Genomic DNA, 15,518 nt, shown 5'->3' with positions numbered 1-15,518 from the left:
CAAGGCTGTAAATCTTAATGGGAGCAGAAGGTGTCCTCTTTCTCCCTTTGAACAGCTGATAGATTTGAACTCTTGACCCAGCAGTTTGCAGCCCAACTCGTAACCCACTAAACTACCAGCAATCCTCTCTGTCACACATTAGGAATTCAAAAAATAATTTCCTGCATTCTGTCCTTTTAATGGGAGTTTTGCATTTCTTATCCCTTGAAGATTCCTTGGTTCATTATTTTGTTTAAAGAAATTGTATTTCTATTGTAAAGGAGCGGAGGGGAGGGGATTCTGCAGGGCAAACAGTAGCTCATGAAAATGGCCAGAGGTCAGGGCACTGAAGGACCTAATTCCATTAGTGACTCCCATACCCAAACCCAGCCCACTGCCTTGGACTCCATGCTGACTCATGGTGATACTATAAGGCAGTGTAGAACTACTTCAAAAAGGTTTCCAAAGCTGTAAATCTGCACTTAAGCAAAGCCGACTGAAACAGTTTTTGATGATGAAGCAGCTAGTTTGAACTTCTGACCTTTCAGTTAGCCACTGCAGCACTAGGGTTCCTTCACTAGTGACTACGGATCCCACACTGTATTAACAAAAATAGAGAGAAAAGACTTACCTGGTTCTTGCCTTCTTCTCATGATGATCTGCAAATGTCTTTGTTTTCATTGGCTCTTTCTATTACTCTAAGAAACTAAATAAATGAACTTTATTTTAACTGTTTTTTTCTTTTTCACTGGCCTGTAATCTACATTATGGCATTGAAATGGGGGCATTGAGAAAAAGGAACACTAAAAACTTTTTAACTTATCCTAAAGTAAAATAAACAAAAAAGGTGCTCTGATAGCATAGTGGTTATGAGTCAGGCTGCTAACCTAAAAGTCAGCAGTTCAAAACTACCAGCCGATCCATGGGAGAAAGATGAGACTTTCTGCTCCCATAATGATTGACAGCCTCGGAAACCCTATGCAGAGTTACTGTGAGTAGGAACCAACTCCAACAAAACACCACCACTACCACCACCAAAGTAAATTACCATTTGAATAGCCATCTGAGAATTAACAGACATCATTAAAATTTAACTCCCTCCTTCTACATTCCACACCTTTTCAATCTCTACAGAAGACCTTGTATTCCAAAATCAGGGGAGCAGCTCTCTTCTCAGGAACAAAGGTGACATTAGCCAACAGGGACAGTTGAAACTGTCATTATGTTTGGACATGACCACCTTAACTATTGATACAATCACCCTAACTACTGGAATTAAAACAAAACACAAAAAAAATACAACAATGTCTGACCACAAATTCCAAGGACTTGATTTCTTCACTGTTAAGGTGCACAGGCTGCCTTCAATCCAGACAGCAGATCTGGGAGACTCCAGATTCCTGTGTATCAATACACAATATATGATTTGCTCTTTGCTCTGAGCCCTGTGTTAGTGGCAGGTGTTTAAAATCCCTTTTGTGGTTACAGCAGGGACTGTGTCAGATCACTTATGATCCATATCACTGCTCTCTAGAATCTGGCATCTGTGTTCAAAAAGCATGTTTAGTATGAATGGATAAGAAAATTCTTTCTTGCCTCCTGTGTATTCATATCCAAAGATTTTTGCAGAACAGGGACAGAAAACAATAAAGAACATCTGATTTGATGGGTAAAGATCAATTATGATTTGGGCAATATGGTTGTTGTTGTTGTTAAGTGCCGTGGAGTCAGTTCCGACTCATACCGACCCTGTACAGGGTTTCCAAGGTTGTAAATCTCTATGGGAGCAGAAAGCTTCATCTTTCTCCAGCAGAAAAGCTGGTAGTTTTGAACTGCTGACTTTGCAGTTCACAGCCCGATTCGTAACCACTACGGTAAGTTTTTCTTTCAACTTGACTGGGCCAGGACTCACAGTGGTTCGGCAGTTAAGACATCGTAATGATATCTAAAAAAACATATTAACCTCCATGATGAGATCTGTTATGAGCAGCCTATCAGTTGATTAGAAGTTTACTTGGGGGTGTGGCTTTTATCTTATAAGATAAAAATTGAGAAAGAAATGAACAGAGAAAGAAGGACCTACTGCCACAAAGAAAGAAGCGTCAGAAGTAGAGTGTATTGTCCTTTGATCCTGGAGTCCCTGCACTGTGAAGCTCCTAAATTCAGGGAAAGATTGATGACAAGACGTGGACATCTCCAAGGAATGCTGAGCCTACAGATGCGGAAAGGAGACAAGGACATTTCTCCAGAACCAGTGCCCTGAATTAGGACTTCTAACCTCCCAAGGTCTAAGAGAATCTCTGTTTATTAAAGCTATTATAGGACACTGGATATCTAAGGTTGGATTTGGTACCAGATGTGGAGTGCTGCCCTCACAGATACCTACAATGTGGAAGCAGTTTTGAAGTTGCATGATGAGTAGAGGCTGGAAGAATACTCAGGTACTTAACAGCAAATGCACAGATTGTCTTGAAAAAACTGTTGGTAGAATTATGGATGTCAAAATCCATACTGATAAGGGTTTAGAAGGAAGTGAGGAGCACTGTAACATCAGAGACACCGCAGACAGTGAATAGCATTGGCAGAGAAATTCCAGCATCAAAACCAGGAGAAATCAATTTCTGTTGGTTAAAGGCATCTACTTGTTGTATTTCTGTTATTGCAATAGTAGTTAACTATGAGAAAAAGAGAAATTTGTCCCTGCCCTTACTTCTTTGGGAGTTAGATGATATATCCAAAACTCTGGAAATAAGATTTTTTTTTCTGATTGAACACTAAGTTTATGGAATGGTTCCTACTACATTAAGCACTAGCCAGGTCTGAAATATGCAGAAATAAATACAATAACAATAGTTTTCACAACTTAAAGGTGCTTTTGTTTGTTTGCATGTTTTTTAACAAAATGATCTCAGACATTCTATTGTCCTTGTCTTCTCATCCCTTTTCAGGTAATGGTTTGGAAAATGGATTGGAGAGTCTCAAGAGTGGATGTTAGCAATCCTATCAGAGACAACAGCAGCAGTATCGGGGATTTATGATGAAGTCCTTAATGCATCTGGCCACAGAGCAAATAGGAAGAAGATACAATTAAATATATTTTTGAATTACAGTTGAAAAAATCTGAATAGTTTGGGGAGAAACAAAATAATAAAAAGCATTTGATAGAGATTTGTTCCTAGGTTTTATACCTGAGCTAACAAATAGATATTATCATTTACTGATAATGGGAATACTGGGAGATAAAAATCCTTTGTGGGGGAAGGGTAATGTATACAATATGCAAATCACTTTTGCCCTTTTCTTTTTAGGAATATTATTTATGATGCTTAATACATCAAATGGAGTCATGATGTGGTGCTATGGGTTAATGTGCTGGACTGCATGGTCAGTTTGAACCGCACGGTTGGTGGTTAAAGTTCACCAGCTGCTCCTTGGAAACCCTATACAGGGTTGCTATGAGTTGAAGCTAAAGTTTAGGAAGAATTGTTTTGAGTCTTGGTGTTGGAATAGAGTTTTAAAGGTACCATGGAATTCCAGAAGAATAAACAAATCTGTGTGGCAGAAAGTACAACCAGAATGTTCCTTAGAATACAAGATTACCAGACTTTGTCTCTCATACTTTGAACATTTTATCAGAAGGAACCAATCCCTGGTGAAGGACTTTATGCTTGGTAAAGTGGAGGGTCAGCAAAAAAGAAGTAGACCCCCAACAAGATGTATTTGCACAGTGGTGGCAGCAATGAACTCAAGCAAAGCCGTAATTGTGAAAATGACACAGGACACAGGGTCAGTATGGGTCAGAAACGACTTGATGACACCTAACAACAACCAAGTTTAGGAAGGGCGTAAATGTTTGTGTATTATTTTAAATCTCAAAAAATCAGAATTACAGAGCTAGATGGTAGTTTAAGTAATTTTTAAGATTATTATTCCTTGGAAGAATACGTCCGTACGATAGCCCTGACAAGTTATAAGTTAATGCTTACGAATTTCCTAGAATTTGAAGTTCACTCTCTGTGACAAAGTTTGATTGAGATTACTTATTTGGGTCGTAAAAATTGACATAATTATTCTTTCTCATGATAATGCTGTAGACATTTGAAGTCAGTGACCACGATCTTTCTTTCCAACCATTATATATATATATATATTCGTTGTTGTTGTTGTTAAGTGCCGTCAAGTCAGTTCCGACCCATAGAGACCCTGAACAGAGTTTCCTAGGCTATAAATCTTTACGGGAGCAGAAAGCGTCTTTCTCCCACAGAGCAGCTGGTAGTTTTAAACTGCTGACCTTGTGGTATATATATATATATATATATATATATATATATATATATATATATATATATATATATATATACAGAGAGAGAGAGAGAGAGATTGAGAGAGAGTCCTGGTGTGGCGCTGTGGGTTAATGTGTCAAACTACAAAGTTGTTTGAACTGCAAGATCAGTGGTTCAAGCTCACCAGTTGCTCCTTGGAAACCCTATACAGGGTTGTTATGGGTCGGAATTGACTTGATCTTGACAGCACTTAACAATAATATATATCCATAGATCCTTTCAGTCTTTTCATATATTTCAAGATGTGTTGCATTGATGTTAAGACATACATTTTTTTTATGGTCATGTGACATTTGGTTAAAAGAGATTTTTGGAATACATTCTAGATAGGAACAAATCACTGTATGATACCAAGGGAAATTTTTGGATGACAGACATAAATAAATATTCTTCAATATTTTTGTTGTTGTTGAGTGCTATTTTGAGTCAGTTTCAAGCCATAGCAACCCTGTATAAGGTTTCTGAGGAGCAGCTGGTGAGCTTGAACTTCTGACCTCGCAGTTCAAACTGATTTTACGTCCTAGCACATAAACCCACAACATCACACCGGGACTCATACACATTCTTAGCACCACTATAAATGCACAGTTATTTTCCAAATTGTGGGGAGGTGAAGTAATGCTTTGCTCTTGAACTATAGGACTTTCTCTCATATTTTAACTTTTCTCTCCATATTCATTCTTTCTTTTCCTCATGGGAAATATGAGATGCTTATCCAATGATCTATATTTTACAGCTGGGCAAAAACACTGATAGAAATTAATGTTATAAAGCTTTCCTGTCATGTCATGCGTTTCTTTTTCTCCATGTATAGAGCAAACCAGCTGGGCTCTACAGGTCTGACTGTTGTCAGATTACCTCTGTGTTTTATCTCTTCTTGGGTCAGGGAGGCAGACTTATGTGTCTCACTCATGCAGCTGGCTGGTTAATGAACTGAATGTCCACTCATCAGATATTTTATTAGTTCACTCTCTTTTTGCAAACATGTCTGAATGTATGGATTTCAATTTAAAAAATGAACCAAACCCACTGCCATCGAGTTGATGTTAGTAATAGTGAAGCCATATAGGGTTTCCAAGACTGTACATCTTAAAAGTAGTCCAGTGCTTATCATATCCTTGTTGTTAGGTGTCATTGAATCAATTCTGACTCATAGTGACACTATGCACAATAGAATGAAATAATGCTCAGTCTTGCACTCTCATCACAACCATTGTTAATGTCTGAACCCATTGCTATTGCCACTATGTTAATCCACCACTTTTGGGAACCTTCTCTTTTTGTCTGATCCTCCACCTTACCAAGCATAGAGATTTAAAAAGCATGGTTGAAAGATGAGGTCAACTTTAGGTCTAAGCCATATTCGTTTACTCCCCCATTCACTGGAGCTCCACAAAGAAAAATTCATGTATTCATGCAGTGATTTAAAAATAGGTATTTTACTGGCTCTTTTGTTAATCTTCTTTTAACATCTAGGACATTCTTCAAAACTGCCAAACAGAATAATGGTGAAGAGTACTCCAATTTCCCCAACAAATATGAAACATTATTTTCCATCTTTCACCAGAGAACTTCATTGATGAAGCTTCTTAATTTACACAGATTCACATTGATTTCCTTGCTCTGTTTTTTCTATATTCACAGCCCATAACTGTAGGCTATCATACTAAATTATATCAGCCTTAAAAATGATCATAATTGTTTCATGTCCCTTAATTAAATTATAACATCATTGAAGATAGAATTAGTTATTACATGTGAATACCTTTTGAGAATCCTCTAGTATATAAACATGGAGCTGACTCCCTACTGAATGTCCACACAAACTTCTTGGCATTGTAAAAAAAAAAAAAAAAAAAATCATCGATTCATGATTTATTCATAAGCTTCCCAGGTAATTCAGCTTTTTAATATGTAAATGGTAGTCGCATATACAAAGCTATACACTAGCAAATGGAAGGCATCAATAAAATGAATCAAGCTCAAAAACCACCTTTGCAGATTTAATTTTAGAAATTACTCTGTTTGAAAAAGTCTAAAGAAGCTTATTATTTGTTTGTTTTGAGGTAAGCACAACATGTCCTCCAGTCCTTTTCCCTTCTTCCACTCTGTATGTTTCTCACTCACTACACTGACCTATTAGCTACACACCATCTCCTTTGTTTTTCATTCCTGTATTACATGACATGCCGCATACGTCTAGTTCACAAAATAGAAATCATCAAAACTTATATTTTGAGCAAAAAATGAAACCGTTTTAGCTGGGGAAGTAGATATATCAATTTAAGTGGAAGATTTTTGACAGTGTAATTCAAATTAAGTCCACTTTGTTCAATTAGAGAGAATCTGAGAGGGGTTGTAGGTGGATGAGTGGTGGGTAGGATGGCATATTAGAGGCAAACAAATGCACTTCTCCATATTAAACATATCTCTGGATATTTTTGGTTTACAAAAGCAACATCATCATAACAATTCGCTAATTTATGTTCCCTCAATGCATAGAGAATTACTCACTTTCTTTATATATTGCTTTTTCTTTGCTTTTTGGCTGGATCTTGAGAGTCCTGAGAGATTGCCGGGAGAAAGAGATGGAATTTTTAACTCTTTTCCAACTTTAGAGTTGGCTAAAGATTGTTAGTCATGATTCATTTAATGAAGCTTTTGCTAAAAGGCTAGATCAATATTTAATAGCATTGGTATTCTCAGTACCTAGATTGCTATATTTAAGATGAGAAAGCCTGTATCCAACAATATTTTTAAGCATCCTTTTTTTTTTTTAATAACCAGAGTTCAACTACAATATTACACAATATTCCAATAGTGTTTATAAACTGCCTATTGCTCATCTGATAAACTGTTGAAACCTCTTAGACCATGTCACTTAGATACCCTTCAAGCTCAACCCATGACTCAACTTTCAGCAATGTTAGGCAAATTATAAGATAACAGTAACACCAGGGAGGTACACCTCCCTTGGAATAATCAATCATACAAGGTCAAAAAGGCAGCATTTTCACAGGGATAATGCCAGACATTCCTGGCGTGGCATAGGATCAGCACTGGACTGCCAGCCACAAGCTCAGTGGTTCCAATCTACAAGCTGTTCTTTAGAAACCTTGTTGGGTTGCTATGAGTTAGAGCCAACTCGATTGCACAATAACAAAGCTCAGAATGGAGGAAACGATAGGAAAGAAAGAAAAGACAGATGAGAAATATAGGGTGAAAGTGGAAGTGTACTATTACATTGTGGGATTATAACAGTATAACAAAACATTTGTTGGTGGTGGTGTTAAGCGCTATTGAGTCAATTCCAACTCATAGCAACCTTATAAAAGGCTTCCAAGGAGCAACTGGTGCATTTTAACTGCTGACCTTGAGGTTTGAGGGCTTATCCCACAGCACCACACCAGGCATCTTTAACAAAGTGTAGTGTGCATTGGTGTCCTGGTATAGTGCTGTGGGTTGATCTGCTGGACTGCAAAGTTGATTTGAACCACAAAGTTGACAGTTCAAGCTCACCAGCCACTTCTAGGTAACCCTATACAGGGTTGCTATGGGTCAGAGCCATCTTGACTGCACTAAGCATGCATTGATTTTTTTAATGAAAAACCATTTGATCTATAGCTTTCACCAAAATTACAATCAAGTTTTTTGTTTGTTTTTTTTCTTAAATAATATTAAGAAGAACAATACCCTTTGCTTATGTGAAGTTAGATTGTGTCAATCTACATATTTGTTTGCTGTTAGGATGTTTGCAAGGAACAGGGTTTTAAACCTTTTCTCAACTGAGATCAGAACTTGTAACTTCATTCCACTACCAGGACCAAAGACTGACCTTTCCTCATTCAAAGCAGACAAAGACTATAGGGAATAAAGCTTCCACCAGCAACTTGCACTCAAGGTCCAGACTTGAGTGGAAAGGTGTAGCTTCTCAAGAAGGTAGATGGGTGCAATGAATGGTTCTTAAGCAGAAATATTGGAAAGATGTAAAAGATAAAGTAAGACAGAAAAGGGCATCCTCATCCTAAAACCAAAGGCTGTGAAAATGATCTCTTCTCCACACTCTGTATAGTTCATTATTTAAAACTTTTGGTATTCCTATTTGATATTTACTTAACTGACAATGAAAGGACTCCATTGATGGCTTTCTCCTCTGGTGTGGCTGGTAGGTGGTGGTGGTAGTGTGCCAAGGAGTTGATTCCAACTCACTGAGCCCCTATGTAGGGTTTGTGAGGCTGTAATTCTTTGCGGGAGCAGAAAGACTCATCTTTCTTCCATGGAAAACGTGGTAGTTTCCAACTTCTGACCTTAAGGTTAGCAGCCTGACTCAGTCAGACCATAGAAAAATTGATGCATTTGAGTTATGGCGTTGAAGGAGAATATTGAAAGTCTCATGGGCTGCCAAAAGAACAAATGGATCTGGGTTGAAAGAAGTGCAGCCAGAGTGCTCCTTGGAGGCCAGGATGGCCAAACTTCGTCTCTCATACTTCGGATATATTGTCAGGAGAGACCAGTCACTGGAGGAGGTATCATTTTTGGTAAGCTCAGAGAAAAAGAGGAAGACCCCCAGCGAGATGGATTGGCAAATTGGCAACATCAATGGGTTCAAATGTGGCAACAATTGTGAGGTTAGCCCAGGACCAGGCAGTGCTTTGCTCTGTGTGCATAGGGTCACCATGAGTCGGTACCAACTCAATAACACCTAACATCAACAACAATTGTTTGCTTTAAAAAAATAGCAATTGTTCTTAAAAATCATCATTTTGAAGAGATTTAGTGTCTATCATTCGTTTACAGTGAGTACCAAGAGTATGGGAATATAGCAGACTTGATATTTTACATATTTACTTCCTTAAAATACATGAAATACATAACATATTTGATAGTGTCTATTGTGGAATTCCCGTATGACTCTGTAGGAAAAGCAATGGACTGGTAACCACAGAATCAGCAGTTCAAAGCTACCAACCACTCCTTGGAAACCCTATACAGGGTCACTATGAATCATAACTGACTGGACAGCACTTAGCAATAACAATTGTGTTCAAAGGTCTTACATCTACTATGTCCACTATTGAGGAATTTTATCTTCATGTATAATACATTTGATTAGTATTTGATAGAGCTATGAATTTCTAAGCACTTTCTAACCATTGGCTATTTCACTCACTACTCCATATTTTATATATCTCTTAATTATTGTTTAGGTCCTAATTATATTTTTGACTTAATGAACATCACCTAATAAGTCTTAAGGAGTCCTGGTGCAGCACTGTGGGTTAAGCATTGGCCCATAAGGTTGGTTTGAATCTCAAGGCTGCACTTCAAACTCACCAAGCACCCCTTGGAAACCTTATACAGGGTAACTATGAGTCAGAACCGACTCTATGGCACTTACTACAACAATATGTCTTAGAATAGTCAGACTTATGGATATGAATTTGATATAGCACAAATCCCTACAGGAAAATGCTAAAATAATAAAAAAACAATCAAATGCCTAAAATATCTTAGAAAGTAAATAGGTGAAACAGATTGGAGTAGGGCCATATGGAGTACAGGAGTCTAGATGGAAAAGGAGAGCAAGTAGCTCATCTAAAAGGCAAAATGAAATATTACTTTGTTTTTGCTCATTATCATCATGGTTAAAATATAGGGACAATTTTCTTAGATTTACCAAATTTTGAGGATAAAATAAAAATCCAGATCTATGAAAGGACTTCAAAAATTTTGTGGAAAAAAATCCATTACCTTTTAGTTTCTTTTTCCCATGAACTTTTTTGAAACTCCCTTGTAGAGGTGGAATCTTCCTAGTTTTAAATGTTGGTGGAGACCATATCAAACATGTATAAGACTCATTTGGTCTATTTGCTTCCATTGTGAGCTAGTGATCAAGAGCATTGTGCAATTAGCAAACATACACTCAGAATAACAATGCTTTCTTGTTCATTGATCACCAAAATCTCTCCTATATCTAGATATGCACTTGAAATTATCCCCAACATATACTTCAGGCAGTCCCTACAAACTATTAAGAGATGGTGGGAAAGATGAATTCTAGCCACAATCTTAGGTTGTATGATAGAATCTATTAAAATGTTAATAAAGAAATAGGCCAGACACTCAATTAGTGTACTTAATTAAATAATTAGAGGTACTAAGACCCTTATTTACAAGATATTAAGCACGACTTACCAGTTGAATAAGATAATCAAAGACTGAGATGTAATTATTAAATTTAGTGTCTGGCCCATTTCTTCATTCGTAGTGTAGTGGTTACAAGTCAGGCTGCCAACCTCAAGGTCAGCAGTTTAAAACTACCAGTAGTTACGCAGGAAAAAGATGAGGCGTTCTGCTCCCATAAAGATGTATAGCCTCAGAAACCCTGTGCAGTGTCACTATGAGTTGGAATAAACTCCACAGTACTTAACAACAACAACAACAACATCATACAATCTAAGATTGTGGCTACAATTCATCTTTCCAACCAACTCTTAATAGTTTGTAGGGGCATGCTAAATATCTTTGTTAATTAGAGGCACTAAGACCCTTATCCACCACATGACTGTCAGTTTGTCTTACTGTGGTGGCTTGTGAATTGCTGTGATTCTGGAAGCTATGCCACCAGTATTTTAAATACCAGCAGGGTCACCCATAGAGGGCACCTTTCAGATGAGCTTCCAGACGAAGAGAGACTAAGAAGGAGTGACGAACTGCTTCCAAATATTTAGTCACTGAAAACTTTATGAATAGCAGAAAAACACTGTCAGATATAGTGCCCAAAAAGGAGCCCCTCAGGCTGGAAGTCACTCAAAAGATGACTGGGGAAGAGCTGCCTCCTCAAAGTAGAGTTGACCGTGATGACGTGAATGGAGTAAAAGCCTGTGGGAGTAAAGTTCTTGGAACTTTCATTTCCTGATGGGGCACAACTCAAAATGAAAAGAAACAGCTGTAAACATCCATTGAAAATTGGATCATGGAATGTGCGAAGTATGAATCTGGGAAAATTGAAAGTTGTCAGAAGTAAAATGGAATGCATAAACATTGATATCTTAGGCATTAGCTGAAATGGATTGATATTGGCCATTTTGAATCTGACAACTATATGGTTTACTATGCCAGGGATGACAAATTGAAGAGGAATGGTGTTGCATTCATTGTCAAAAAGAACATATCTAGACCAGTCATGAGGTACAACACTGTCTGTGTTAGGATAATATACATGCTCCTACAGGGAAGACCAGCTAATATCACTGTTATTCAAAATTATGCACCAATTTCAGCCAGTGAGGATGAAATAGAAGAATTCTACCAACTTCTCCAATCTGAAATTGAGCAAACATGCAATCAAGATGTATTGATCATAAACAGTGATTGGAACGCAAAGGTTGGGAGCAATAAAGAAGGACTAGTAGTTGGAAAATATGGTTTTGGTGATAGAAAAGATGCTTGAGATCACATGATGGAACTCTGCAAAATCAATGATTAGTTCATTTCAGATATGTTGTTTAGACAGCATAAGAGACAACTATACACATAGATCTCGCCAGATGGAATACATAGAAATCAAATTACTATATTTGTAGAAAGAGACAATGGGAAAGTTCCATATCATCAGTGAAAACAAGGCCAGGGGAAGATTATGGAACAGGCCATCAAGTGTTCATATGCAAATTCAAACTAAAGCTGAAGAAAATGAAAACAAGTCCACAAGAGTCAAAATATGACCTTGACTATATCCCACCTGAATTTAGAGATCATCTGAAGAACAGATTTGATACATTAAACACTAAAGACTGATGACCAGAAAAGTTGTGGGATGACACCAAGAACATCATACAGGAAGAAAGTAAAAAGTCATTAAGAAAGAAGGAAAAGGTCAAAATGGATGTCAGAAGAGCCACTGAAACTTGCTTTCCAGGAGAGAGATGCTAAAGCAAATGTAAGAAATGAGGAGGTCCAAGAGCTGAAGAGAAAATTTCAAAGATCAGCTCAAGAAGATAAAGCCAAATATTACAACAAAATGTGCAAAGATCTGGAGTTAGAAAACCAAAAAGTTAGAACATGCTCAGCATTTCTCAATCTGTGTTAGGATAATATACATGCTCCTACAGGGAAGACCAGCTAATATCACTGTTATTCAAAATTATTAAAGAAAAAAATTAAAGAAAAATTTAATTAAAGAAAAAAATTCAAGCCTTAACTTTTGTTATTGAAAGATTAACTGGTCAAATCATTGAATGATCCAGAAAGCATCAAAAGAAGATGGAAGGAATACACAGACTCACTGTACTGAAAGGAAATGGCTCAGTTCAACCATTTTAAGAGGTATAATATGATCAAGAGCCTATGATACTAAAGGAAGAATCCCAAGGTGCATTGAAGGAATTAGCACCAGGAATTGATGGAAAAAAAATTGAAATATTTCAAGAAAGTGAGGTGGCACAGGAGGCACTCACTCAGCGATGCCAAGAAATTTAGAAGACAACTATCTGGCCGACTGATTGGAAGAGATCCGTATTTGTGCCCATTCCAAAGAGAGGTGACCCAACGGAATGTGGAAATCATCGGACAATCTCTGATATTCCATGCAAGTAAAGTTTTACCAAAAGTAATACAGAAACGGCTACAAGCATACATTGACAGAAAACTTCCAGAGGTTCAAGCTAGATTCAGAAGAGGCTGTGGAATGAGGGATATCATTGTTGATGTTTGATGGCTCTTGGCTGAAAGCAGAGACTATCAGAAAGATGTTTACCTGTGCTTTATTGATTACACAAAGGCTTTTGATTGTGTGGATCATGACAAGCTATGAACAACATTGCGAAGTATGAGTATTCTGGAACACTTAATTGTGCTCATGAGGAATCTGTACATAGACCAAGAGACAACTGTTTGAACAGAACATAAGAACACTGAATGTTTAAAATTAAGAAAGGTTTGTGACAGGATAGTATACTTTCACCATACTTATTCAACCTGTATGCTGAGCAAATAATCTGAGAAGCTGGGTTCTATGAAGAAAAATGTGGTATCAGGATTGGAGGAAGGGTCATTAACAACCTGTGATATGCAGATGATATTTTTTACTGATGAAGATCGGTATCGATTGTATATCAATGTCAAGAAAACAATAATCCTTACCACTGGACCAATAAACAACATTCTTATCAATGGGGAAAAGACTGAAGTTGGCAAAGACTTCATTCTTCTTGGATCAACTATCAACACTCATGGAAGCAGCAGTCAAGAAATCAAAGGACGTATTGCATTAGGCAAATCTGCTTCACAAGATCTTTTTAAAGAGTTGAAGATCAAAGATGTCAGCTTGAAGACTAAGGTGCGCCTGACCCAAGCCGTGGTATTTCCAATAAACTTATATGCATGCAAAAGCTGGACCATGAATAAGGAAGACTGTACAAGAATTAATGCTTTTGTGTTATGGTGTTGGCAGACAATATTGATAGTGCCATGGGTTGTCTAAAGAACCAACAGATCTGTGTTGGAAGAAGTACAGCCAGAGTGCTCCTTGGAGGCTAGGATGGCCAAACATTTTCTCTTATACTTCAGACATATTGTCAGGAGTGACCAGTCTCTGGAGAAGGATATCATGTTTGCTAAGATGGAGGTTCAGAGGAAAAGAGGAAGACCCCAGCGAGATGGATTGGCCAAGTGGCAGCATCAATGAGCTCAAGCATGGCAACAATAGTGAGTTTGGCCTAGGATCGGGCAGTGTTTTGTTCTGCTGTGCAAAAGGTCGCTATGAGTCGGTCCAGACACCTAACAACAATAACAAGACCCTTATAAAGTAGGATGGAAATTGTGTCTATATTGATTAAAGAAAATAAATGTTCAGAGATGTTAAGTGAGTTGCCAAAGATAATGCATCAAGTTATTGTTGCTGTTTTTGTTGTTGTTTAGTGCCATTGATTAGGTTCCGACTCAAAGTCACTCTATATAAGGTTTCCAAAGGTTTGCACTGCAGACCTTGTGGTTTGCAGTCCAGTGCTGACCCTATAGACCCACACCAATAGTCCTCCATTAAGTAGAGACATTTAAAAAAGAGTAGTTTTGGTCACATGGACTTTTTATTATAATCATAATCATAGTAATAATATAGAAGAAAAATTTACAAGAAAAGAGGAATTCAGTTGACATTGTAATAGCAGAAAAAAGCAGTGAAAGATTCTAATAAGGGATTAATTAACTTCCAAAACCAAACCTGTTGCCATGGAGTGAATTCCAACTCATAGTGACCCTGCAGGAGTTTCCTAACAACCTGAATCCCACATGATGCTCCTGGGGCATAGCCCAGAGCTTAGCCACTGAACCACCAGGACTCCTCAGTTCACTTCCATTCCCCTTAATTGTCATATGCAAATGCGGAAGACCATGCCTGTGACTGCAGAATGAGCCCTGATGTGGTGCTATAGTATAAGCACTGGGTTGGGAGTTCAAACCCACCAACTGCTCTCATAAAGCCCTATGCAGGGTGGTCATGAATTGAATACACCACTTATCTGTTCAGTTTGTCATACTGTGGTGGCTTTTGTGTTGCTGAGATGCTAGAAACTATGCCACCAGTATGTAAAATATCATCTGGGTACACATACAGTGGACAGGTTTCCCTGAACCTCTAGGCTAGGAAAGACTAGGAAGAAGTAGAAGCAGAATATTTTTGAATGCTTGTTGTTTTTGTTGTGAAGTGTCATAGAGTCGGTTCTGACCTATAGTGACCCTGTACAGGGTTTCTGAGGTGCAGCTGGTGTGCTTGAACCACTGACCTTGTGGTTCAAATGACTTTGCTGTCTGGAGCATTAACCCACCAGGACTGTGAATGCTTAGCCACTGAAAACCTTATGAATAGCAGTGGAACTCTATCAGATAGTAGATGCACGTGAGAGTTGAACAATGAATAAGGAAAACTGTAAAAGAAATGATGCATTTGAGTTATGGTGCTGGAGACCAATATTAAAAGAACCATAGACCACTAGAAGAACAAACAAATTTGTGTTGAAAGAAGTACAACCAGAATACTCCCTAGAAGCCAAAATGGTGAGACTGTGTCTCTCATACTTTTGGACATATTGTCATGGAGAAGGACTTCATGTTTGATAAGGTGGAGGGTCAGCAATAAAGGAGTAAGACCCCCAATAAGATGGATTGGCACAGTGTGGACATCAATAGGCTCAAGCT

Source organism: Chrysochloris asiatica, unplaced genomic scaffold, assembly GCF_000296735.1.
Source record: "Chrysochloris asiatica unplaced genomic scaffold, ChrAsi1.0 scaffold00081, whole genome shotgun sequence".
Lineage (NCBI taxonomy): Eukaryota > Metazoa > Chordata > Mammalia > Afrosoricida > Chrysochloridae > Chrysochloris > Chrysochloris asiatica.
This window is presented reverse-complemented; position numbering follows the sequence as displayed.